The sequence below is a fragment of the Uloborus diversus genome, chromosome 9 (genome assembly GCF_026930045.1).
Source record: "Uloborus diversus isolate 005 chromosome 9, Udiv.v.3.1, whole genome shotgun sequence".
Lineage (NCBI taxonomy): Eukaryota > Metazoa > Arthropoda > Arachnida > Araneae > Uloboridae > Uloborus > Uloborus diversus.
Window position 1 is genome coordinate 77253236 of NC_072739.1, and position 26581 is coordinate 77279816.

General features: G+C 34.4%; 1 long non-coding RNA gene across 1 annotated transcript; it reads right to left on the reverse strand.

The window, feature by feature from the left end:
• Positions 1-17292: 17292 nt before the first annotated feature.
• Positions 17293-23672, reverse strand: LOC129229671 (uncharacterized). The gene is made up of 3 exons (XR_008581111.1): positions 23605-23672; positions 18665-18729; positions 17293-17609 (listed from the first exon to the last, which is right to left on the reverse strand). It is a non-coding gene; the product is annotated as an uncharacterized LOC129229671 (long non-coding RNA).
• Positions 23673-26581: the final 2909 nt, after the last annotated feature.

The following is a 26581-nucleotide window of genomic DNA, read 5'->3' on the forward strand; positions in this document are numbered from 1 at the left end:
ACTTATAAAATTAGAATTTGTGTTATAAATTGTGACTTTATTATGCTGTGCATTAGAAATAAAGTAATATTTTTCAAAATTTTTTGAAAGTTGTATTTTTATTAAAGGCATAGTTCTTATGGTCTTCATTAAAATTTCTATATAATATACACCAAAGTTTCAAAATTTGTTTATTCTGTTTTTTCATTGCAAGATACATATCCATTACATGCAATGTACCAGACATTGTGGTCTTCATTAAAATTTATATATAATATACACTTAAGTCTCAAAATTTGTTTATTCTGTTTTTTCATTGCAAGATACATATCCATTACATGCAATGTACCAGACATCCAGGTTATCACATCCAGAGACTGCAGTTTCATCCTTATTAGAACTTGCCTTCAAGTTGAACCTCACCATGCTGTGGACACTTGCTGGTGAGACAAATTTACTTTTTCTACCAGTTTGTTGGTGCTGTCAGCTTCAATGACATGACTTCTACCTTCAGCTTTTTTATTTGCTATTACAGACTGTAACAAGAACGAAACTGCAATTTCTGGATGTGACAACCGGGTTGGCTGGTATATTGCAAGCAGTTCTGGCCTGGCTTAGGGGTGGTAACTGACTGCTAAACACATTCATTGTCAAATACAATACCCATATTTCATAATGCTGGTTTGAAGATAAAAAAAACCTGATGCAGTCAACATTGTTAAATGTAAAGAATTCAATAATGTATCAGTAAGTAATATGTGCTCATATAAAAATTTTGGTTTACTCTAACATTAGGACAACCTTCTAACTGAATAAACTAACAAAAGAAAATTAAGCTTACTAATAGTAGAGGAGAAGTGGGTACAGGGAGAATAGTGAGACAACAGCAATATATTTTCTGTTTCCATATTTCCAGCCCGGTAAAACTTTTGAAAAGTCAGGTCGACATACTGTGATCAATAACTGAAAAAAGTTTGCTTCCAAGTATCATATAAGAAAAATTACTCTGTCATCATAGTTTTAACTCATCGATGTAAAATTATCTCTATTGTTGTACTATTTCTATACTGTTACTGGTAACTTCACAAAATCACAAGACTATTGTTATTAATCTATTAGCTAATGTTCATTTAGCAGTAGAATCATATTGTTAATTTTCTTTGTCTGAGAGTAGCAACCATTGAGCTTATATTTTGCAATGAGAGTACAGTGACACACCATTAATTCGTTGATCAATGCTCCTATTGCGCTTATATATTAAAAGTGAAGAAATTATATATATATTGCATTACATTAAATTACTACTAGCCTGTTGATTCAAATAACAATAAAATAAGTTAGAAAGACCTGCATCAACAACATAAGGATGTTTGAATGGAAATATGACTTTTACTGCTATTCAATATCACATAAATATTTCCATTTTGTGCTTATTATATTTATATTATTTTTTTTAATTGTTTCATTGCAATATGGTGAATGTAATAGTTTTCCACATTTCAAAATTTTAGCATGTCTCGAAAAAAATAAAAAAGTAAGATTAGCTACAGTCTGACCACCCATAGTATGGAAAGGGGGATATTTCGATAATTGGAAATCTGGCGCGGTCGTCTCATTCTTGGCGTAGATTTTTTTTTGGTAACCCTGCTAATTTATAGTCACCCTATGGGAATAGATGTTTCCGTTCTCTTGGTTTAGATTTGCAATGAAAAGTACCTCTCGCGCAGGCGCTGAAGCCATAAATTGACGCCAATGAAGAAAGATCCCCAGATTCCCAATTATCAAAATCTTCCCTGGAAAGGCTAACACCCGATTGATAGGCGAAAATTGATGCATCTATTAGTTTTCAGGGGTGGTAATTTTATCATCACAGACATACACTTTTGGCTCTGAATTATTACTCAGTTTCATGTAAAAAGACCATTTGTTAACGGCAAAAATTTATAAAACTGCACTTGATCTATATTCTCACCACAAAAATTGATTTATTCCTTACAATTTAATTTTGATCTTACTATTTTGCTTTCACATTTTCGGAGGAAATGAAAACATTTTTTTTTCCAAAGAAACTTTGTTTCCCCTCTTTTGATTTTCAAGAATACAATAAATTAATAAGGCTCTAATGACATTATAAAATGTGCATCAAAATCTCATCGCTATTTTCGTTTTTCCCCTGTAAGAGTCATTCAGATGGAATTGTCTTAACTTGGACGATTGCCAAATTACATATTTTGTGTGGTCAAACTGTATTTGTGAGATTTTCTGAAGCAGACGGGAAAGAAGCTGTTGTATAGGTACTAGACAAAGGCTGCAGTGAAAGCATTTGAGCCTTATCTAATGTTACATCACAAGATGACACTTTAGGTCATTTCACTAATCCAGAATCATCTAAATCATTTTATTCGAGTCCCAAACAAATATGTAATAGAGTTCACTACTGTGTGTCAAGACGACATGAAATTTACCATGCTAAAGGCAATGAATTGCTTATACCAAAACAACAATTATTCGTATTGTTTTATTGTTTCAGGTAAATCTAGATTCTTTCATTGTTCGCTAATTCAAAAAAATATGTCTCACTGTTCCCACTTACAAGGGAAACAGTGAGACGAAATTGTGTTTCATTTTCATTTTTTTCTCTCGTTTTTGTGGATTTGAAATTTTTTCTAGATCCACTTTTATAATATCTATTACAGTAATTAATATTGTACCTATAATATCTATTACTGTAACAAATATTGTACCATTTGAAAGAATTTAATTTCTATGTTTTTTAATGATAAAAAGTTTTATTGAATTTTCGTGTTTCGTTGCACCTACACTTCCCCTACTTTTTCATAAACACAGGGTTCGTACGGGTCATGGAAATCCTGGAAAGTCATGGAAAAAAAATAACAGAATTTCAGACCTGGAAAAGTCATGGAAAATTGAAATTTTCACTGAAAGTCATGGAAATTCATTTCAAGTCATGGAAAAATGTCCTGGACAAAGAGAAAGGAACAGTAGCTAAAGGAGCATTAGAAATCTTGAGTGATTTAACAGTATAGCACATAAAAGCCATTAAAAGTGGAAAATTGAATGATCCAAAGATCAAATCTGAATTTTGAAATCTCATTGCATCCACTTCTGTCGCAGCCGCTTGCCATTTTTTGCGATGCGATTTTACTGCCTGGACATCACTTATTTTGAATTTTCTGTTAGTTTCAACACTTCTTATGTTTCATATTCTGTAGCAGCAAAATTTCATGTTCTTAATTTTGCCACGCCCACTCAAAAAAAAAAAGCAATTCAATCGCATGCGGATTTGATTCCATCACTCGTAAATGTGTTCTGGAATTTCTGAACCTATTAATTTATATGCATTTGAAAGTATGCAAATTTGTAAACAAAACATATACTTTTGAATCAGAAGATTGATTCATTACTGAATGGTTTTTTCAAAAAAGATCTGGTTTAGAAATATAAAGAACTAAACTATGTGGCTTTACTTTAAGGAACCAAAATACTGTCAAGTTAGGTGGATGATTAAAGGCACTGTTGACACTAAAAGGTAACTTTTGAAATAAATGTATTGAAACCTAGTGATGACTCATTCAATCTTTGTCCCATTCAACATCATTCTGCCTGTTTTTTAAGAAAATATCAGACATTTACGCATCATCATATTCACTTCACTGCACTTTTGCTTTACTTAAATTTATATGATGAAGACAAATAAGAATAGTTTAATTTTTTAAGTGTGCACTTGTATTTTTTCTATTACGAAAAAGTGCTTCAATGAGGGTGTGGCCTTCATATAAATGTTTTACTAATGCTCATTCCCAAATATTACCAAGTTTGATATTAAACAGTGCTATTCTCTTCCTGTAACGAGGTCATGAAAATTTTCATTGAAGTCATGAAAAAGTCTTGGAAAAGTCATGGAATTTTTTCATCCAAATAGAGTATGAACCCTGTAAACATTTTTTAAAAAGATAAAGAAGCATTTCAATTTTCTTTTGTCTTAAAGTATTTGAGAAATACAGTTTTTTAACTTCATTGGTCTCAAACGTAAAACTTTTTCTTTAAAAATTTGTTGATGTTTCATTTTTAGAGAGACTGTGGAAAAGTGAATAACGATAGAAATTAAGGTGTTTTTTGTTTTAGTTTTGAGAAGCATAAATCTTTTGACGACTGATAACTCTATGCAACAAAAAAGAACTTTTTATCTGCATTCTGAGTAATTTTAGGTTGAAAAAAATGAATTTGTAAATTATTTTTTATATTAGTTTTTAAAATAACACAAAAGCTCACAGTTGAAAGATGCGCAACAAACCACACATTGATCTGAAGGTAACTTTTTAAAAAAGCCTTACGCAATAAATGTAAATAAGTAGGCCCTATTTCGTTAAACAATGTTTAGTTTTCAAATAGCTGCAGTTGCTTTTAGCCTATTACTGCAATAAACAATTTTTTGCAAACGCTTTATTTTCGAGTACATCTTGTGCGGCAAAGAAGAATCATATCCTGTAATAGTTAGCACTGTTTGACATTGGCGACGATTGGTAGGGGGAGGGGGGCAATCGCCCCCTTCCCACTTTTTATGGTTAATTTATGTTGTTTTCTAATTTAGAAACCAAAACTAGAAATTATAAAAAAAAGCTGAAAATGTCAAAATTTTTGGAACATAATTATTTGTTTTATTTTTTATATCTGTTTACGAAATATTATTTAGCACAAGCAGTAACTTTTAGTTTATATGTTCATTGTTTAGATATTAGTAAATCAATTGTTTTACTTTTACAAACCATACTTATTTACTGAAATTATTACCAAGTGTTTGGGACTTCTCAAAATACTTTTGGGTTAAACGTAAGTCTAATAAGTATTTCTTCGGGGAAGGTTATTGCGTACATAATGCATCAAAAGCTTAAGGAAAACGTAAGTTAAGTTGTTAGATCTACATCAATTACCTCTGATTTACTCTCAAAAATAGCCCTAACAAAATTTTGTACTTTTTTTTTTTTGCTGCTGCTAAAAGACCTATGCCTTTTAGTTGCCTTTTTTTTTTGCCCCCCCCCCCCCCCCTCCCCACTTATAAGCTCCAATCGCCGCCTCTGGTATTTAACGAGCATCAACTCAGTTCAATGACTCCGATATCTGTGTTCCATTGTAAAGATACCCTAGCGAAACCTTTCTCCTATCTTACCGTTCACAGCTATTGTTTTTAGGCAAAATATCAAAGAAGAAATGCAAGTTTCAGATGCTGCATCAATTGTTACAGAACTTCTGTAGGAATTGGACCATTTATGCAGGGCCGTAGCCAGCCCGAATGTCCAGAATAGGTCGAAAAATGTTTTGGACTGGCAAAAAAAAAAGGGGGGGGGGGCAATAAAGGTGGCTAGTTTTGGATCAAGTCTTTGCTGCAATGTTATTAATTTCTATTGACATCAATTTTTATTAATATACTCGGGGGTTCAGCCTCTGCGGCGGTTGCTTCGTCGCTCACGGCGAATTGGTAAGTTTGCATCGGCTGTCGGCAGTGTAATTCAATAGCATCGCCCCCTCTATTTCTTTTTAAATGTTTAAAAGGAAACATTTAAATTTGTCGTCGTTAAGATGTCGTTTTAAAAATTAAGTTTTAGGCGATCTTTAGTGATGTTAGGAGGAGCAGAGGTTCAGAAATTATCTCTCGAACCTGTTTTTTCTGAAATCAAAATCGCAAAAACGCGATTGTTAGACAGACATCTTTGCTAACAATAGGGGTCCGGCTGTTTTTCGAAATTGAAGTTCCGAAAATGTAATTTTCGTCGATCTTCGGTTATGTTTAGAGATGCAGTTTTTGAGAGCTTTCGCCTAAAAATGTTTTGAAATTAAAGCAAAAAAAAAAAAAAAAAAAAAGCTATATAGTGAAAAGGATCGGTGACGCTTCTCTGGAAAATTTAGAAGTTGTAAGCTGAAAAATTCAGTTTTGAACTATCTTTGGTGATTGCTTTGAAGAGATTTTCAGGGTGCCATCTCTCACCAATTTTTCAAGATCGAAATTTCTGATACGAAACTATCGATACTCGATGATATAACACAGGGAGGAAGTTTGAAATTGAGGCCCTAGAAACAATCTTTTACAATCTTTGGTGATAATCAGGTGAGGGGCAATTCGGGGAATTTTCAAGATCGTTTCGAAATTGGAAGTCCTGAAAGTGAAATTTCTTTAATGATGGGGTTAAGGTAGCTGCAGCACTCTCTGCTGGAAGTTTTTCGAAATTGGAAGATCTATAAATATGCTTAGTGTAACTTCTTTTTTGACGTTAAAGGAAAGGATGGGGTTCGGGAACTCTCCTTCGAAATTCTTCCAAAAACCAAAGTTGAAATATCTCACTTCTGGCTAGGCTACCTTTGGTGACTTAAAATGAAGGGATTATAACTTCAAGAACACCCTACAACCTTCCTGTCTTCTTTTATTTTAATAAATGATAAATATATTGTGGAATACCGCCACCCTTTTAAAACCATTTGGCTGCTTTAGTTTTCTATAGAGAAATTTTCAATTTCTAGCCTAACATTCTCAGTTGTATAAAGTACAAGCCCCTCCGAGACCCAGTAAAAAAACTTCCAGCATTTGGATGCGTTTCTTTGAACATATTATATCGAAATACTTCTGTTGAATTTATTTTTTCAAAAATTAAAAATAAAAATAAATTAAAAAAAAAAGAAAATTAATTTGAATTCTGAAATTTTGAATTCAAATTATGTTTTTCGCAATCACGAACTGAGACAGGACCCTACTCATTGGAGTTATTGTTTCTAGAAACAGCTCCTGTCACCCCCCCCCCTCCCAAGCCTGCCTCTCCTCCTGGGCGGTTACGTGTGCATAGTTGTGTGTGTAAGTGTGTAGGCTTGTGCGTAGACCTGTGTGTATGTACGTAGGCGTAAGTGTGTATGTGTGTGAGCGTGCGTGTGTGTAGGACATGGACGCCTCCGACCAGGAGAAGCGGATGGTTCAGGACTGAAGCAGCCGCGCCGTGCCGTCGCCTGCAGAGGACGGTGGGCGATGGTGCTGCAGAGGCTTCTGGTACAAGCTGAAAAAGGCATGAACCTCAAAAACGGTCAAATGAGAACAATAAGCAATCGTGATTGCTCCAAAACCCCTCACATATCTTAATTTAATACAGTAATAAAGAATATTTCTTTCAACTTATTTTTTTTTAAATATTTGCTTAGTGGAAGCAGAAAATTTCCTACGGCAGGCGGCGCCTCCCTTGGACTGTCCTTGGTTACGAACCTGTACGAAACTATTCCAATTAATTTCTATTAATGTTTCAATTTTTCGTATTTTTAATGTGAAAGTTATTTTCCCCCTTGCTTTACTTCACTTGGAATGTTAATAATTAATCATCATTGTTATTAGATTCTTTTTTGACAATTCAAAAATCTTCTAATTGAATCAATTAATTGCTGTAAATTTAGTTCCAGCACTAAAACATTTTTAGAATTTATTATGCACAGAATGGCGACAGATCAGAGAAGTCAGAGAAGTTTCAATCAAAGAAATCATGAGAAATATTAGGGAATTTCGAAAAATTCATGAAAAATTGATTAAATGAAGATTTTTTTTTTTTTTTTTTTTTTTTTGCTTTGCAAAATTAAGTACCCTAATTCCCGACGCATTTTCCACCAATTTTCTGTTTAAAACAGTAAAATTAATGGGGTAAGATTACACACTGCCGCATATTTGTGCCACTTTTTTCATCAACGTCAAAATATTGAAAAGTAATGAACTTATTAACCATAGGATGAACTTCCCAAGGTTGCTTCTGTGTCTGTAAAGCTGTTTATTTTACGTAGCTTGAATTTTCCTTTCACTTGTTCCGTGCTACGTAAAATAATCAACACTACAGCAGGGGTGGGAGTTGTAAAAATCCTAAATTTTGTAATTTTGTGAATAAAATTCCAGAAAATTTGAGTTTTGTCCTAAAATTCCTAAAATTTTCATTATTTCCTTCCCTACTTGCACAGAAAAAAAAATCAACTTAAAATTGAAACTTTTCATGGCGATATGCCTTAGGATAAAGCAAATTTGGTAGACCCTAAGAAATTTTCAATAAATAAAAAAATAATTATTAAATAAAAACAAAAAACCCGACTGCGTAAAAAACCAAATAGAACTAAAAAGAAAAAATATATAAGCCCAGTAATTTTAAATGTTAAAAAGTACTACTGAACAACTAAACCATTGAAATAAGTTTTATAATAGATACACACATAAGACAAATCATCAATTCAAAAGCAGAATAAAAGGATCAACAGTCGAGGCCCATTCAAACTTTATGGGGTTTCTTGGTTTGTCAAAGAGGAATGAGCCCCGACTGTTGATCCTTCTATTCTGCTTTTGAATTTATGATTTGTTTTTTGTGTGTATCGATTATAAAACTATTTTAATGGCGAAGTTATTCAGTACTACTTAATAACATTTTAAATTACTGGGCTTATTTTTTTTTTCTTTTTAGTTTTTTTGGGTTTTTTGTTTTTATTTAATGATTATTTTTTTAATTTTACACTTTTTAGTAAATTTTCATTGACTTAGTTATTATGGTTATAAGACAATAGATTTCACAATCTTGTTTTTTCATTTTTTATTTATTTATTTATTATTTATTTTAAGAGAGAGAGATAGAGTTTATAACGTAAGGATTATTTAGTAACTTGCGGTGGTCTAAACTACTGATTTTTAGTCCCTTTAGGGACCTAACTCAGCTTAAGCTACATATGCTTGACCTTTAGCAAAAAAGCGCGAACTTAAGTCAACCACAGCTATATAAACAGTCTGTGTAACTCATGATGACGCGAGCTCAGAAACGTCGTCAATCAAATCTTTCTTGCAAAACTAAACGAGCTGATGTTTCATGTGTCTATACGTTCTTAGGTACTTATCCAAATGTGGTCGAGTCGAAAAAAAAAAGAACTCAACATTCATTCGGGGCGAGTAAATTGGAAATTTAAGGTCAATTTTTGAGTAAAATTTTTTTCGCGAATACAATACTTCCTTTTTTGTAAAAGGAAGTAAAAAGCTCGTCAAGAAAGTACACTTCACGAAACTCAGTCTGCTGAATCACAACAAAAACAAATGCAACATGTTAGAGATGAAAATCGAATTAGTAGACTTCGTAAACAAAAAGTTCAGGAAGTGAAAACGCTACCTGCATTTGTCGCATGCTGGTAACGTGCGACACGATCCCTCACTGACAATATGGCGACTGGTTATTGATATGGTGAATTTTGATTACTGTCATGCGTTTAGTGACACTCCCAAGGTTAATTAATTTTCTTCATGCAATACTAGTAAGTAACAAATGCAAGTAATGAAAAAAGCAACCTAGTTTTCAGTAGGTTGCTTTTTTTATTCATTTATATTTGTTACTAGTATTTCATAAAGGAAATATTTTGATATTACACAGGCAACTAAACTAAACTAAACTCAGCGGCACAACAGCCGCTGTGCCCAGAGGCGATGCGGGGGGGGGGGGGAGATTAGGTGGGTGGAGCCCTTTGATCTGATTTGTATTATTTATGAAAATATGTTTATACTAGTCGACCCGTGCGGAACTCCGCACTGAACTTCGAATCGTTTCATAAAGCATTTCGCATTTTAAAAATTTCAAAGGAAGAACATTATAAAAAAGAACCGAAAAAAAGTAAACGGAAAAAAGTAAGCGCACGAGAGAAGGCATGTAATTAGAAGACATCAGTAACAAAACCTCGTTAAATACAACGTTGTGATAATTTGATCATCGCTCACAATTTGGTTGCACGTATTTTCAATGGAAACATGAATATCATTAAAAGTGTGGCTGAGTGACAAAAAGCAGTAATTGTGCATGTGAAAAAAACAGGTTGTGGCAAATACGGTCCAGCCCATATGAGCTTTTGACGGAAAAAAAGAAACATTATAGAGATATTTATTGGCACGGATTCGAATTGGCGCCATTCTGATTAACAACTCGAAACCCCAACAAACCTAGCAATTGCACCTTCCTTTTCGATTGCTATTCATTGAAGGAATGCGTAGTAAAAAACAGCAAAAAAGCTTTTTGCCGAAAAAAAAATAAGATCATGCGTCTATGTTTTGTCATTGGTCAGCATGATACGATTTAAAATTATTCGTAAAGCATGGAATTTGATTAAAGAATGACGAAGATCTCACGTAGCGATTAAAACAAACATTCTAGAGAAGTAATAAATTGGATTGAAATAAGTGTTTTTATTTTTTAATATTGAAATATTTCACCTAGTCGGCTGCTTTAACCGTTACGGCTTAAATGCCCACACATGTTTCTCTTTTAATCGAACACTTAAAATTCAAAACCAAAACCAGTTGAACTGAGTCCATTTTTAAGTGTTAATTTTTCGAACGTAGACAATTTTTTTTTTTCAGCCGAAAGCAGAGGAGTAGAAAATGATTTCTTACTAATGAAGTTGATAATAATTTTAATGTTTTATATCGTATTCGAATAAATAATGAAAGATTTACTGGGTGAAGCTCGTAGTTTTTATTTGGCGTAGTATTTTTTCATTTGTAAAAAAGTTCGAACACTGCTATTAGAAAAATTTACATTTCAGCATACAATGAAAACGTCTTTCTGCACAAAAAAGGATTCCCTTGTGGTATATCTAATACTTTTTTTATGCTTACATTATGCTTAGTGGTCTGGACGGAGTCAAAGCTTTAAAAAAGAGGAAGAACACCCTTCTATTAACAGTCAACTTATCTGAATGATAACTGTAGCCAGCATAAAGGAGTCGAAACACCAAGTAGCATTCCCACTGCATTTATTTTATTACGTGTGTTATCTGTTGAATGTTATGAGTACATGTAATGCGTAATATTAATGTGAATTTGCTATTATGTCGGACAGCATGAGCTTGCCCGAAGTTCAGATAGTTTATAACCGAACGCTCTACCGAAAAAGACTTATCAATTTAACCGAACAACTAAGTCCAGTGCTTTTAAGCTTTGTTTAAAAAAAAGACACAGGTTAATTTTTTTTTCTTGCCAAAAGCGACACAAAAAATTGGAAAATTGTATTAGAACTTTGCTTTAAAAAAAAATTTTGCATAAGAAGTACAGGCTGCATCAAGGTTTTGCAACAGCAAGGGGCGTTTCCGAAAACTTGATTTTTTGACCGTAAGTCTGTTTTCGTCATGAGTTTTAAAATGGGGGGATTTCTTCAAGAGATAAGAAAGATCTCGCATACTGACTGAAAAATAATACACAGAAATAATACATAGGATAAGATATTGAAGAGAAGTGTTTTTATTTTTGAAAATTTTTACAATTTGTAATCGCAGACTGCTGGAACCGTTTTGGCTTAGATGGCAGCACGTGTTTATCATTTAACAGCACGGTTAAAATACAAAATATTTTGAACTAAGTTCTTTTTTAAGGGGTCTAAGGTCTCTTAACCTTCAAAATTTTCAATTTTCTGGAAAAAATATATGTTATGCATAGTTTAATTGTGAACAATTTGATATCTTATTTATTACCATACGCAAAAAACTTTTCAAGTTATCGTGAAAATGCGTAAACTTTCCCAATAGAGATTTATGTTTACAGCAGTTGTTTAAGCCTCTTTTTCTCAAGTGCCGGTTTCTCGTTTTGCGCGCATGATATCTTCGAAAGTTTCTTATGTACGTCCGTAAAACTTTTCATGCGTGTTTGTCTGGCTTATTTTTATGATCTGAACCTAAATTTTAACTAAAAATAAAAGTTAATATTAAAAAAAAAAAATATTTTCCCCCAAAATTTTGGAAAATTTTGACATTAACTTATAAAATTTAAAAAAAGAATTAAATCATTTTCAAAAAAAAAATAAATTTAGGTTCAGATTATAAAAATAAACCGGAAAAGCATGCACAAAAAGTTTTACGGAAATATATAAGAAATTTTTTGAGATATCATGCGCGCAAAATGAGAAACCCGAGAAAACGCAACCCGAGAAAAAGAGGCTTAAACAGCTGCTCTTAAAAATCTCTATGGGGAAAGTATAAACATTTTCACGATAATTTGAAAAGTTTTTTGCGTATGGTAATAAATACGGTATCAAATTGTTCATAATTAAATTATGCATAACATATATTTTTTCCAGAAAATTGGAAATTTTGAAGGTTAAGAGACCTTAGACCCCTTAAGCGTAGCTTTTCGAATGTAGTAAAAATGTGATAAGCTATTTGTTTTTTGCAAAAAGAAGAAACAATATATATATATATATATATATATATATATATATATATATATATATATATATATATATATATATATATATATATATATATATATATATATATATATATATATATATTACCCTTCAAATTGAGGTAGTAATTTTTTTTATCTGTACAAAGAGTCAAAAACTCATTAGAAGAATCTATATTTCAATATACGATTTATTATATTTTTCTGAACAATAAACAATTCCATTGTAGTCTGAAATCTTAAACCTGATACCTTTATTTTCGCTTACATTATGCTTTAATTTTCTTACCGGTGTAAAAGCTTTTTTAGAAATAAAAAAAAGCCTCACATTTAAAAATCAATTTAGCTCCATTTTGCATCAAGTTTTCATAACCGCAAGGAGCGTCTCCTTCTCATCTACTCTACTTCCTCATATTTGTTATTCATTGTTCACTTAATACGCGATATTTTTCTAATCTTGCGATGCAGATTGTCCGGACTTGGGACCGAACACTTATTCTCCTGTGAAATACACCGCCTCCTCAGTCATTTCCAGCCGAGGACTGCAGTTTCGTGCTTATTAGCCTCATCAGCCCGGCATAGGAAAGTGACTGAGCTGGAAATGGAAAACCTCTTAAGAAAGCCAAGAGTGCGAAACAAACTGGTAACTAATATAGAACTAGCTATCTCTGCTTTAGCCCTGGCTACTGGGCGGTAATTTACTGAATATACCTTGCCGCGCGTTCAATCTTCGAGTTGAACCGAACCATTATTTCGGTCACTCGTCTGGTCTGCTAGTTCTATATTAGCTACCAGTTCGTTTCGGACTCTTGGCTTCCTTAAGAGGTTTTCCATCTCCAGCTCAGTCACTTTCCTATGCCGGGCTGATGAGTGCTAATAAGCACGAAACTGCACTCCTCGGCTGGAAGTGACTGAGCTGGCGTTGTCAGGGCCGATCCTAGCAGGTGTGCAGAGTGTGCGGCGCACAAGGGCGGCCGCAGGTCGCATTATATAGTTCTTATAATCAAGAAAAATTCCTCAAGAATATCTCACAAGATAACTTATAATAAGTCGAATAAATACGCTGATTTTTAAATGTTCAATTGTCAAAGTATGTGTCGATTTCCCGACAGCATAGCATAGTTTAAGAAAAATAGAATGTTAGAGAACATTGTGTTGCTTCATTATCCATTAATATCTACTCTTAACACACATGCTTCATTTGGTTGCAAAGTTTGTGACAGAACCGGTAATCAGGCATGGATACAGGGGAGGGGAAAGGCCCCCTTCTGGAGCATGAAATGGTGCCGTCGAAAAGAAGCACCGAGGGCGGCCACTAATGTTTACCCCCAAGCTTTTATAGACCTAAACAATGAAGACATATTTTGTTTATTTAAAAAAAAAGCTATACTGATTAGATACTCTCGTAAGCATTTCAAACACCAAACTATGTAACAAACTCTGTGTTTAACAATCGTGGATGCGTGGAGAGAAAGTGGAAATTTGCGACTCCCTTGAGAGAGAGTCGCATATATGAATGATGAACTAAAATGTTGTACTTTTCCCTCTTTACGACAATATTTCTGATTAAAATCTTGAATAAACTGCCCGGTTTCAGATCAGGTAGGAGGACAGGGCCCTTGCCCCGGGAAGCAAATTTAAATGTGGCTCCAAAACGAAGATCGAAAAGGATGCCATGACCTCCTTGACGAAACTAAAGAAGGCTTAAAATTGCGTTTCTAGGACTTTACTTTCGGAAAATTTCGCTGGTTGAACCATCGATCTTAAGGACCCAATTAAGTCTCTGATTCACCTCTTCCACCTTAACTTAATTAAACATAGCCTAAAAATGTTGGCTCCAAAATCCAAAACGTGTTTTCAGACGACAGCCCTTCCTATCATCAAACGTCATATAAAATTGCTTTGGCATTTTTCGAAATTTTTTCAGTGGAGGACCCCGAAATCCATTCGCAAACATTACTAACAAAGACAATCAAAATTAGCGTCTTTAGAGAAGTCCCTAATTCCACCCCCTCTCATTTAACGTATTGAAAAACAAACTAAAATTGCGTTTTTCAAACATCAGTTTCAAGAATTTTTGGAGAAAGACCCCGGATCCCTCTTTTCTCCTACGCAATCACTATACCTGAAAATTTCGTTTTTAGACGGTTCCGTGGAGCCACAACTTCCTGCCTAAACTAGCCTGAAATTGACTTCAGTTTCAAAGACACAGTTCGCGAGGGCACACTGAATCCCCGTCCGCTATTAGTCCCATCGTTATCAAACAATACTTAAAATACGATTTCGGGACTTATATTTCTAAAGAATTCCGGAGAACTGCCAGGCTTATGTAACTTTTTACGGCGCTAGGGCATCAATCGTCGAGGTGAGTTGAACAAAAGTCTATAGTTATATTTTTCAGACATTAATGTTGAAAAATATCCGAAAGATCCGTAGAAGCTTCCTAGTTTTGTAAACGTCACCAAAAATAATATAAAATTGCGATTTTAGAAATATCCGCTTAAGAGCTCCAAAATCCTTCCTTCCCAAAAATAGCCTATAATGGATTTCAGTTCCGAAAAATATTTTGGTTCGGAACATTTTCACGTTTTCCCTATTGTTTTCAAATCTAGCCAAAAACGGGTTTTTGAAAAAATAGTGCCGAGAAATTACCGGAGGATAGTCGCCAAATCCCCTACCGTCACCAAAGACGGCCTAAATTTGCGTTTTAAACTTATATTTCGAAATCTTTCGGTGGGAGACGATTGAATCTCCTTTCCTCTTGTAACGTCAACAAAGGTAACCCAAAATTGCGGATTTAAAATTTCAGTTTCGGAGATTTTTCGGAAAGAACGCCGATCCTTCCTAAGCGACGGTCTTAAAAAAATAGCTTTAAATTGATTTCAATTTTGAAAGAATTTTAAGAAAGAACTGAAACATTACTTTCACCTAAAGTCTCGAAAATGTTCCTAAAATTGCGATATTTGACGTCAATTCCGAAAATTTCCCCATGCACCTTGAATATACTTGACTCTTTTGTACTTGCAACCAAACACAATTAAAGATTAACTAAAAATAGTTTTCATACGCCAATTTCGATAATTTTCTTGGAGCAATCCTCCTCCCTGAACCCCTGACACCTCCCCCCACGCTTCCCCTTTCTCCGTCCCTTCTCTGATGTCACCGAAGAAAGACTATAAAATGCGTTTTTACGACTAGTAAATTTTGGTATCTATTACTTTCTTCAAAGCTATAAATTGTACCAAAGGAGTTTCTTACTATAAATTTTTTTTCCTTTTTATTAGATCATTCTTCTGTCCTCCCCCCCCCCCCCTTTTTTAAATTCGAACTTGGCGTAGAAATTTAAAGAAAGATTTATATAAACGTTAAAGATAAGTCAAAATATGCAAATTACTCTTGAGGGGGCGGCACATTAGGTCTTTGCACACTGGCGGCCGACACCCTAGAATCGGCCCTGGGCCGTGTATTTCACCTTTAGCCCTGGCTACTGGGCGGTAATTTACTGAATATACTTATTCTCCTGGTTACCAGTTGAACGTGCTGCCGATCAAGCTATTCAGCTCTGTCGGTCACAGTGCAAGTTAAAGTTATAAATTTAACCGAAACTCTTTCTGGTTCTTTAAAACAGGTTTTTTGCCCGAAAAAAACAATTTTTAGACCGTGGGTCTATTTTTCGTCAGTAGCGTGCACGATAAGCTTCAAAATAACTTGTAAATCAAAGAAATCGATCAAGAATCGAGGAAAATCTCGCGTAGAAACCAAAAACAGGTTACAGAAATAATATATAAGAATTATAGGATTTTAAAATCATTACTGGTTAAATGACAGTCTATAAAATATTAGAGACAAGGTCTAAAAAATCAAGATGGATGGCCTCAGTAAACTCCATCTTCCTCAATTTAAAGCTAATTTTTAAGAAGTAACTAGTGGTACCCGCACGGCTTTGCCCGTAGTAGAACATTAAAAGGTCATTTGATTCACCAGTACATTTACAAATTGTGGATGATGAATTTCTCGCCAATTTGCTATGTTAATTGCTCGCCCACGTTACGGTTCCACGTTATGGCAATTTCGTAATTTACTCTTCCACATTGTGATAATTTGCTCGATTAAATGGTCTTAAAATTAGAATATAAAAAGAAAAAAATCGAATTTTCGAAAAATCGCTTCGAGGTGCACATCCCCCATGCTACAAACTAACTATGTGCGCAATTTCATGAAAATCGGCCGAACGGTCTAGGCGCTGTGCGCGTCACAGACATCCAGACAGAGATCCAGATATTCAGACAGAGAGACTTTCAGCTTCATTATTAGTAAAGATAAAGATAATATGATAATTTAATAATGTGATCCTTTTTCATTAAACACCTGAATCGATCAACAGTATCACTTTCTGATCAATGATCGATGGTAAATTTTGAACTTAAAAAAGTGGAGGAGCAAGGCCCTTTTACTTTTGGAAGTGATGGGGCAGTATCTCCAATTCGATAGATTCGAAGATATTTTTGCTAGAACTGAGGAGCCTAAAATTGATGTCCAAACGCGTGTCCCACACGTAACAACGATACTTCATTGAAAATTAACAATTGTAAAAAATATTAAGGCAGGTTTTATTTTACTTAACGAATCACATAAAGAATAAATAAAGTACTTTTTTCAGATAAACAAGTTTTCAACTTTTAGTCCTAAATAATTTGTATGCACAAATAAATGTTTGGAAAAAAGGTTTAATGGTCCTACACGTGACGATGTAATTGCCCTTTAATTCCATGCTTGAACTGAGTATAGCCTAAGACTTTCGCTAAAAAACAGGCCCTTATATTTGAGTTCTATATTAGAACGCAAATTAACTAGGACTTCAAATTAATCGAGAAAATTTGAACAAGCTTAATCTGATGCAGAAAAAAAAAAAAAAAACTATTTCTAGTGACACAGAATGTAAAAGGTAGTGGGGAATCTTTCATCCCCTTTATAGGCAATTTATGTGAAATTTCAGCCTAAAAAATTAATTACAATAAAACAAATTCAAAAAAAAAAAAAAAAAAAGCGGTCCGAGGTGCAAACCCCCAGAACTTGAAGTTATTTTGTGCAAAATTTCAAAGCTGCAGATGCTATGGATCTTCATGACGCAGGCACGCCACAAGCATCATTTCGCAATTTTGCTGACGTTACTTTTTTTTTATATTATAGAGAAAATATTAATGGTTAAAAGGAAATCATTCTGGAGAAATATTAATCGTTAAAAGGAAATCATTCTGGAATGTTCCATCCTTTTGGTCGGTTTCTTCTCGTTAGCTCCTATTGAAGAAATGTACATTTCGTCGCTGGGTTCAGGACACTTGTTGAAGAACACCGGAATGCTGTTGTAAATCCTCTAATATTCGGTACAACTGTGTTAATCCTACGGAGTTGAAAATTGCAATGAGTTTTTTTTTAGAAAAATCTTCACTTTATCAAGAATAGAAGAAAAAAAAAGGAAGAAAGAAATAAATAAAAACGTTACACCCCGTATAATTAATTGTCTTATCCTCTCATCAAAGTATAGTAAAAAAACGTTCATACGTTTTCCAATGGACTGACGTGAAACGACGCGACGTAAAACTGAAATATCAACAAATGACTTTGATTTTTTTCGAGTTCAACTCTACAAATGCAAATTTATCATATAAAAAATGATTTTTAAATTTAAAGACTTTATGTAAGCTTGGTTTTTACTAAAAAGTACGAAATAAAATAGGTACAGTAACCGCCGTATCCAGAAACCATTTTCTCCGTAGCTTAATGCTTGAATTGAGTTTAGCCTATAATGTTCACTACTAGAAACGGTTAGACTTTGAGTTCTAATTAATTAAGATATAAACGGAACGAACTTCATCTTTATCTACTTATTAGACAATGTGAAATTTAAGCTTAAAAAGTTAATTTAAAAAAAGTCTGATGTAATTCTGTCCTAAATTTTAAGACTGTTAGGTTTAGGATCTCCTAAACATGGGACAGCTATAGACTCAACTTAATTGACAATTTTTGTTCAAAACATTGAGAAATAGATATACATATCTAAGAGATTTGTCTGAAGAGTTTGATATTGTGATTTAACATTTAAAAAAAATAAAATAACTCACATTGCATTTTATTTTGTTTCTATACTTTCCTTACTCCTGGCTTTGAGTCGCCGTATTATGAGTAGCAAAAAACTTGAAGCTGAATTTCGCTAAATGATTTGCAAAATCAAGACTTAAAAAAAAAGGCCTTCATTTTGTTTCAAATGCAATATTATTGAAATTTGTTACATCAGAGTTCTACCTAAAGTTATAAAAAGCGAATATTTTTCAACTAACTTTTACTTAAAAGCATTCGATTGATAAATATATCCGTCTACAGTACGTATGTGAATTAAAATGCAGCCACGAGAAATATATTAGAAATTATTTACGGAAGATAACAAAAATGTATTACCTGTATTTCATTGAAAAAGTACCAGAATTTAAAGTTGGATACCCTCTCCTTAATTCACACACCATCTATAAAAGGGAAAAACAAAAAACACTTATTTGGAAAAGCGAGAAATTTAACTCAATATCAAAAAAGAAAAATAATAATAATTTGAATTTTAATGTCTTGAACTCAAATTATGTTTTTTTGCAATCACGAGGTGCAAACTCGTTGGGTTTATTGTTTCTACAAACGGCTCTTGTCCGCCGGAAAATTTACACCAATTCTCTTGACAAAAACAGCATCCAGCATACAACAAACTTCAGTGAGCATGTCCCTCCTTCTGAGCAGGGCCGTATCCAGAGGGGGGGGGGGGGCTGACGGGCCCGGGCCCCCTCCGAAATCCGAAATGTTTTGTACCGTAAAACAGAAGGTAATTCCTAATGTCAGGAAAATAACAAAGTTTTTTTTTATTCTCAATTTTGCTACTATTCAAAATTTATAATATTTTGCAGAAATACAGAAAAAGCAGTTCTAGTTCTCATTAGCTCTGCAAGGCACACTTGAAATTTAGACCTGAAAATTAGGACTTCCTGCTCTCTTTCCCAATTCAATTCAGGGCAGTACACGGTCAAAGCAGGCCCTTTGTCAGTTCGATAGACTTTTCAAGTCTACCAAACTGACTTCTGTGCACTTCCTCCTCCAGGGGCGTGCACAGAAATTTTGGGGCTGTCACAAATGCTTTTTTTGGGCCCCCTCCATATTAAAGTCAGACCAAACAACGTAAGTAGAAGCACAAATTTGTAAATTACAGCAGACACGTGTTTCGGCGTTACAGGGAACGCCTTTTTCAATGCAAAAATAATGAGCTTATGGATGAAAAGACATCCGACAAAAGCTCCATATTGTTTACCCATATTTTCAACCCTAGGTTTAAAAATATTGGGCCCCATTTAAGCTCGGGCCCGGGCCAACAGGTGTTCCTTCTCCCCTCTGTGCACGACCCTGCCCTCCTCCCCCTAAAACTCTCATAAAACTTACACTGTACTGATTTCGAGCCGAGGACTCCCCAAAGGCTGGGCCCCTAGTTTCCGATTAGGCAAGTATCTTGTTACCAAGATGTGCCAAATTCAGCTCCTTGATACATCCTGAGTAAAAAATGCAAAAATCACGATTTTCGCGTTTTTGTAGCATAATTTTCAAGATCATTTTTGTGACTGATATGTTTCTTGTCTTGCATTTATATAATGCCGAATTCAGTATCATGGAAGTTCTTTTGTTATTGCTTGTTTTTTCTTTCTCACTTCTACTGCATACTGTTAATACCTTTAGTATGAGAAAAAAAAAAAACACTTACTCTACTCTCTTTTATTTTCTGCACTACTTGTGATAGAAAAAAAAAAGTTTGTTTCGAGAAATATTTCGTTGCATTTATTTTTAACTTAAAACGGATGTGTCTTACAAAGTTATAATCATTTTGTAAGACTGTGCAATCAACTTTTGAAAAGTGTAAATAAAGAGCTTCAAATAATTTCCCCTGTTCGAGAGTCTTTGAAAATTAGTTAAGTTTTTGAAATTCCTTGAAAAGTCTTCAATTTTGTATCTTATCAAGAAAATAAAGTATGAATTGTCCAAATGGCAGGAATCCGTTCCTGCCTCAATGGCAAGATCCTCTTCCGTTCTTATTTTCTGAATGTCTACACCATTTCTTTTAAACTATTTTGTACAATTTTCATACTGTAGAGCATTTAATGAAAAAAAATGGGGATAGGCGGAGTGATCAAAAACAAATTTCACTAAAAGCCGATATGAGCAGATGACAGCAGCTTATCTTTTCTCCGCTCTCGTGTTTCCTCTCTGTCCTTTAAGTTCCATGATTTGTCGAATAAGCAATTTTTATTTTGTTTGATCTTGATTTGCAAAAGAATGTATAACTTTTAAAAGACTTCGTTTGCCTAGTTTTTCTTTTTTTCATATTTTTGTAGTTTCAATTACCTAATATAAGGCCTCAAAATACAGATTTTTTTTTCGAAAATTTCTCGGGGGAAAAAACCCCGGACCCCCTGAAATTATGGATGTTCTACATCCGACTTAAAGGGACACTCTCCTGTTATCCTTACCACTACACGGTGAATAAGAAAAACAATAAGAAATTAAAATAACAACGTCCAAACAGTGGAATCATTAAAAATCGAGACCAAAAGTCTTCCATGTTAACATTTTTATGCGTTTGTTGTGTCTATATATACTACTAGCAAAAATACCCGGCGTTGCCTGGGTTAGCAATAATTATGAGAAACAATCCTTACTTGCATTTGTTTTCTGTTTTAAGTGAAAGAACTTAAAACACACCATTTTGACGTGATTTAAAATCTAGCTTCTTCCTTACTCATAAAACTAAAGTATCAGTAAATAAAAAGAGCAAAATAGTATTCATTTAGAAACGAAAACACGAAATTTAAGCGTATACAAATTTAAAGAATTTCCGAAATATGAAATTAAACTTCACATGTTTAAAAAGATTTATCCATTAATACTTTTTTTTTTTTACATGGAGTCTTACCTTCTCTGTATGTATATTGAAGAACGAACTGTTTAAAAAAATATATATCCGCGTGCCTGTGATCCCCTTAAACTTCCTTTAGATATTTTGGAAAATTTCAGTTATTGTGGAAATCGTTTTGGGATACCTTGGATAATGCTCCCCCTCCTTACTTTGTAAAACGGTATGTTACTAATTTTTCCTAAAGAGATATTGTCGCCATATGCTAAGATACTTTTGGTCACCATAAAATGGCGCTAAACAATTTTATCCGAAATGTTTCCAAAAAAAGTAGTAAAATTTGGTGATGGTTTGAATTTGCGCACAAAGTCACATTAATAGAAGTTTTTGTGCTGTTTATGGATTTGCCTAATTTAGTTGCTGGATTATTTTAGAGTAAAAACAGTTTTTAAAGATTCTTTGACGATATTTTGTTTACATGGTGAAAGCTGACAAACATTATTACGTAGTCTTTGACTTCAAAAATCGCGACAGTTGAAAAGACTGCCAAATGCATCTGCTGTTGAAATCTTTCTGCATAAATTTTGGCGAGGTTTCTGCTGTTAGATTGGATAATGATTAAAAAATTCAATCAGCACAAATAATAAAAAAAATAATTAATTACACTAAAGTTCCGGTTAAATGGAAAATAATCAACCAAATCTAGTTATTATTAGCAAATCTTGGGGAAAAAACGTTACTTTAAGATTTGACTTGAGAAAAGCCTCAAACAGTCAGACGAAACACAAAAACATTCAACAATTCTAACTATGAACTGGGAGTTGAGATGATGCACTAAATAATGAATTGGGTTGTGGAAAGCCTTCGAACATGGAACAAAAAAAGCTCTTGACTCGTTTTTCATACAATTTAGAACTTTCTAACAGATGCCATCTTCAGCAGAAAATTAAGCGCTTTGGATGGACACATAATTTTAATATGTGAACGTATTTATTCAACGTCATATTGGGGCATTTATGCGAAAATTTGGACAAATTAGAATAAAAAAGGAACTATCAATCGGATTTTTTCAAACTGGTCTACAAACCTCCCCAGTACCAAAAAGGCCAAACGGTGAAAGTTTCAGCCAAATCTGCCGGGTAGTTTCTGAGATCTTAGGGAACAAATTTACCAAACTCCATTTTTATATATATAGATATGTGTGTGTGTGTTAGGGCAATGTGCTAATCCGGGCCCCTCCCGAAAAAAATTTCTGGATACGGCCTTGCTTCTGAGCAGTGGCGTCCATGTCCTTTGGTCTTCTAGAGGCCTAAATTATGCCCCTCCTCCTGGGTGGTGGCGTGTGTATAGGCACATGAGTTTGTGTGTTGGCATGTGCTCGTGTGTAGGCGCATGCGTGTGTGTAGATGCGCTACATGCGTGTGTGTAGAATTACGTGTGTTAGTGTGCGTAGACGCGCGTGCGATTTTTGAGTGTAGGCTTGTGTAGGCATGGGCGTGCACAGCGAGGAGAAGGGACGCTTGTTGGCCCGGGCCCAAGCCTGAAAGGGGCCCAAAAATTTTAAAATGAGGAGTGAAATATATGTAGGGACGTAGCGGTGAATACTACGGAGGGGGGTCCGTAAAAGTCATTTTTGACGGGCCCCAAAATTTCTGTGCACAACCCTGTGTGTAAGCCATAGACGACACCGCCCAGGAGGAGCAGATTTCGGGGGACAGTGCCACCCGTGGAGGCCCAAGACCAGAGGAGCAGCACTTGCAGGGGCTGGTGCACGGTGGTGCCGTGATGCTCACAGAGGCCGGGCTCCAAAAATCATAGGAACATCAACTTTAGTCAAGTGAGAGCAATAAGCAATTCGTCGATTGCTTTAAAATAAGTCAATTGAATCGTGCGAAGAATAAGATAAGAAAAAAGAAATCTTTCAAAAGGTAGGAAAATATTGATGAGAATTTTCAGATTAAGTTTCTACCATGAAAAAAAAATAAATAAATAAATAAAAAAAATGTAGCAAAACAAATTTAGAAATGCAAGCAATAAGGAATATTCAGAGATTGCTGTTTTGCTCTCATTTTGGACTCATCAGTCTGAAATGACCCATACTTGCGATGCAGGCAATCACATATAAGTGCATCTTCACACTGATAACTAAAAACAGTTTTGTACACAAGCGAGAGGTTTGTACCAATATGAAGATATGCTCAACGCTTTTTAAAGTTATTTGCTGCAGCTTGATTATAGCTATTCAAAGTCTGATGAACCCAAAAATAAGGGTCTCTTTAAGCTGTAACCGGGCTGTTCGGTATTGCTTATAAGTCTGCCCTAGCTGCAGCCATTGAGCAGCGGTAAATGTTAAGTTGTAACTTCAAAAACAGTAGCTCTCTTGGTGCTGTTCATATTCAGTATTGAGAAGCATAAAAACAGAAAAATCTGTTTTCGATGGGACATTAACACCTTTACTCACCTGTGCCGCAAGGATGAAGAATGACTGCCGCTTTGTCCAAGATACACCAGGAAGGAGGCCACTATCCCTTGAATAGAACATATGAGAGGAGAGTGCCTATAAATATCGTTAATTAGTTGATGATGAGAAAAATCAACGTGTTGTTGTTCCATTGATGAAGTTTAGTTGGATATTCTTACCTAACCTAAAAACAGAGTTTCCCAAACTTTTTATTTTTGACCATGGTCTGCATATGTCGGTATCCCCCTGACGATGTATTATACACTCACGTCACTCAAAGCATAAATGCTTTTTGATTGACTTAACTCTTAAGGGGATTCGGTTTAAGAGGCATTATTATAAAAACAAGCCATAAAGAAGCAACTTTGGCAGTTATATTTATTTATTTATTTTTTGATATGAGAAAGTAGGTAATGAGAAGTGAATATTCTGACATTTTCAGCCTTCCAAAAATGTTTGTTCGTTCAATATAAATTTCCGAAATTTGAGGCTTTGCAACGCTTTTTTGGAAAAAGGACAGCAAAGAGCATTTCAGTGCACTGATGTCCTTTACAGCAATCCACTTCACTGTTATGTTTATATTTATTAATTGTATTGTTTTCGGTGATGATTACTTCATAGTTGTTTTGGTTGGAGATTGTTGCTTTCTTTCGTTACGTGGCCGCAAAGTATAGTTTTCAATCGTGCGGTTTTAACCTTGATTATTTCCGCCAAAAAGCAACACCCCAAAATAAATTTAGCGTATACTGAAAATTTATACCCTGAAGATAATATGTGGCATACAATTTTCATCGGATTTACTTGCTTTTAAGAGAAAAAAGGCCTGATATTTTTCAAATTTTCAAAATTCATTGTTTTTAATTGCATTTTACTCAGAACGGTATCACACGAGAATTTTTTTTTATTATTATTAACCTGCAGATGAGTAAAGTAACGTTAAAAAACATGTAGCTTGGAGGATTCTTTCAGTTTTCAAGAAAAGAATATTTTGGAGCTTTTTTTAATAGAGGAAAAGGTGTAAAAATGGGTATAAGTGTAAATATAGGCTCACTTCCGTAGTGACTATGGGAGGTACTGAAGACTTGGCGAGACGGAGACTGCAGATGGTGGACTTGACAAATTTAAGACAAGTTGGAAACATTCTATCAAGAAGTGTGGATGAAACGTGAGTTATTGTGCAATATGGTGTTTTTTTGGACTGCCAACGTTTAAGAGGAATGTGTTCTTAAGAGGAAATAGCTTTTTTTTAATGTTAAATTAAAAATCTATTTCGGAGTGATATCCTTAAAGTGGAGATCTTAAGCTACTTTTTAAAGCACATGTTTTGTCACTCACGCTTTTACGTCACATGTAATAGTGTCCAACTTTCTTGGGTCTCGTTGGTGTAAATATGGGTCCCCACTTAAAGAGTGCCCATAACTATACCACATATTTTTTTAAACAACAAAAACTATTTCTCAAGTGATGCAACTTTTATCTTTCGTAATGAAAAGTTATATGAAGGAACTGGGTGGTCATTCCAAGCTCGTCAGCTTGCGAGATCGAGATTCTCGCTCACGTGATTGGTTTTGATGTAGAAATACCACAAACTAGTATTCTAATCTACTTGAACTTAGCTTGCGGCTAGGTTCGAGTAGATTAGAATACTACTTTGCGACATTTCTATGTCACAACCGATCACGTGAGCGAGAATCTCGATCTCGCAAGCTGACTTTAAGTAACTTTAATTCAAAAACAAAAGAGGGGTGCCCAAATTTACACATTTTCTTCTGCGTTTTCTCGTATGTAAAATGTGTCCTGTATGTAGATAATACCAGCTGACACTTACAGAATAACATAAACTTGCGACTATTTATTGAGCTGCATTCTGAAGAGCAAATATGGAAGTAGTAGAAACATTTTTTTTCGTGCCTCCGTTTATCCTGATCAAATTTGTAGAATTGAAAAAAAAAAAAAATATGTATTTACTTAAATAATAATTTTAAATTATGACAGCAAGAACAGTGTTCGCTTTTCTATTTGATTAAATGCACATAGTATTTCCTCCAGACAAAAAAAATGGACAGGGTGCTTTCAGAGACCAGGGCTCTGTAATTCAATTAAAGATGCACTTTTTGATAGAAGTTTCGTAATAGAAAAGGTTCTTTTTTTACTTTTTGGTATACTATATGAGGCAGTGAGAAACAAAGGGATGCAAGTGACAAAATTAAAATTTTGAAGATGACCAGTACACATGGTAGGTGAACCTCTCCTATGTCTTGGGGGTAAGAGATGGTACTAGTAGCCCTGCTAGTTGCTGCTATACAGCATGATTTAGAAAAAAAAATCAATGAAAGCCTACCTAGGACGTCATCTTTAAACGTGTTTTACTCAAAACTTGAAAATGTCCACTTACATTTCTTTGCTTCTCACTGCCTTGTACATTTTTTTTTATAATCATTAATTTTTTTTTAAATGAAAAGCTTTTTAACTTTAAGTTTTTAAAAATTATGTTAAAAACACTCAGGTTCATATTCTAATCAGATTCTAGTGGATAAATGAAACGAGAGAGTTACGTTTCGAGAACAGACTATAGAGTCAATCTTTACCTCTCGGAAAACGTTTACTTTTGTGATGAGGTTTTATTAAAACTTCTCAGGGCAAGGAGGGCTCATCGAACGTTAGCTTAAAAGCGGCAGGGGCGCAGCGCCCTCCTAAAAAGGCCTCGAAAAAAACTGTAGTTTAACTGTGTAGATCGTACAATAAATTATACTATAAACATTATGGCGTACTTGGAGCGTCACTCCGACCAAGCCGCCTCGAACTTATATTTTTGGGAGGATGGAAATTCTCACTTTGCCAAATGGAACCCTAAATTTTGTCGAATGGAACTCCAAGTTTTGCCGAATGATGACAATTTTCCGATTAGAACACTAAATTTTGTCGAACAATAATAATTTTTCCGAATTGTCAGAGAAAGTTTGTAGAATAAGGAATT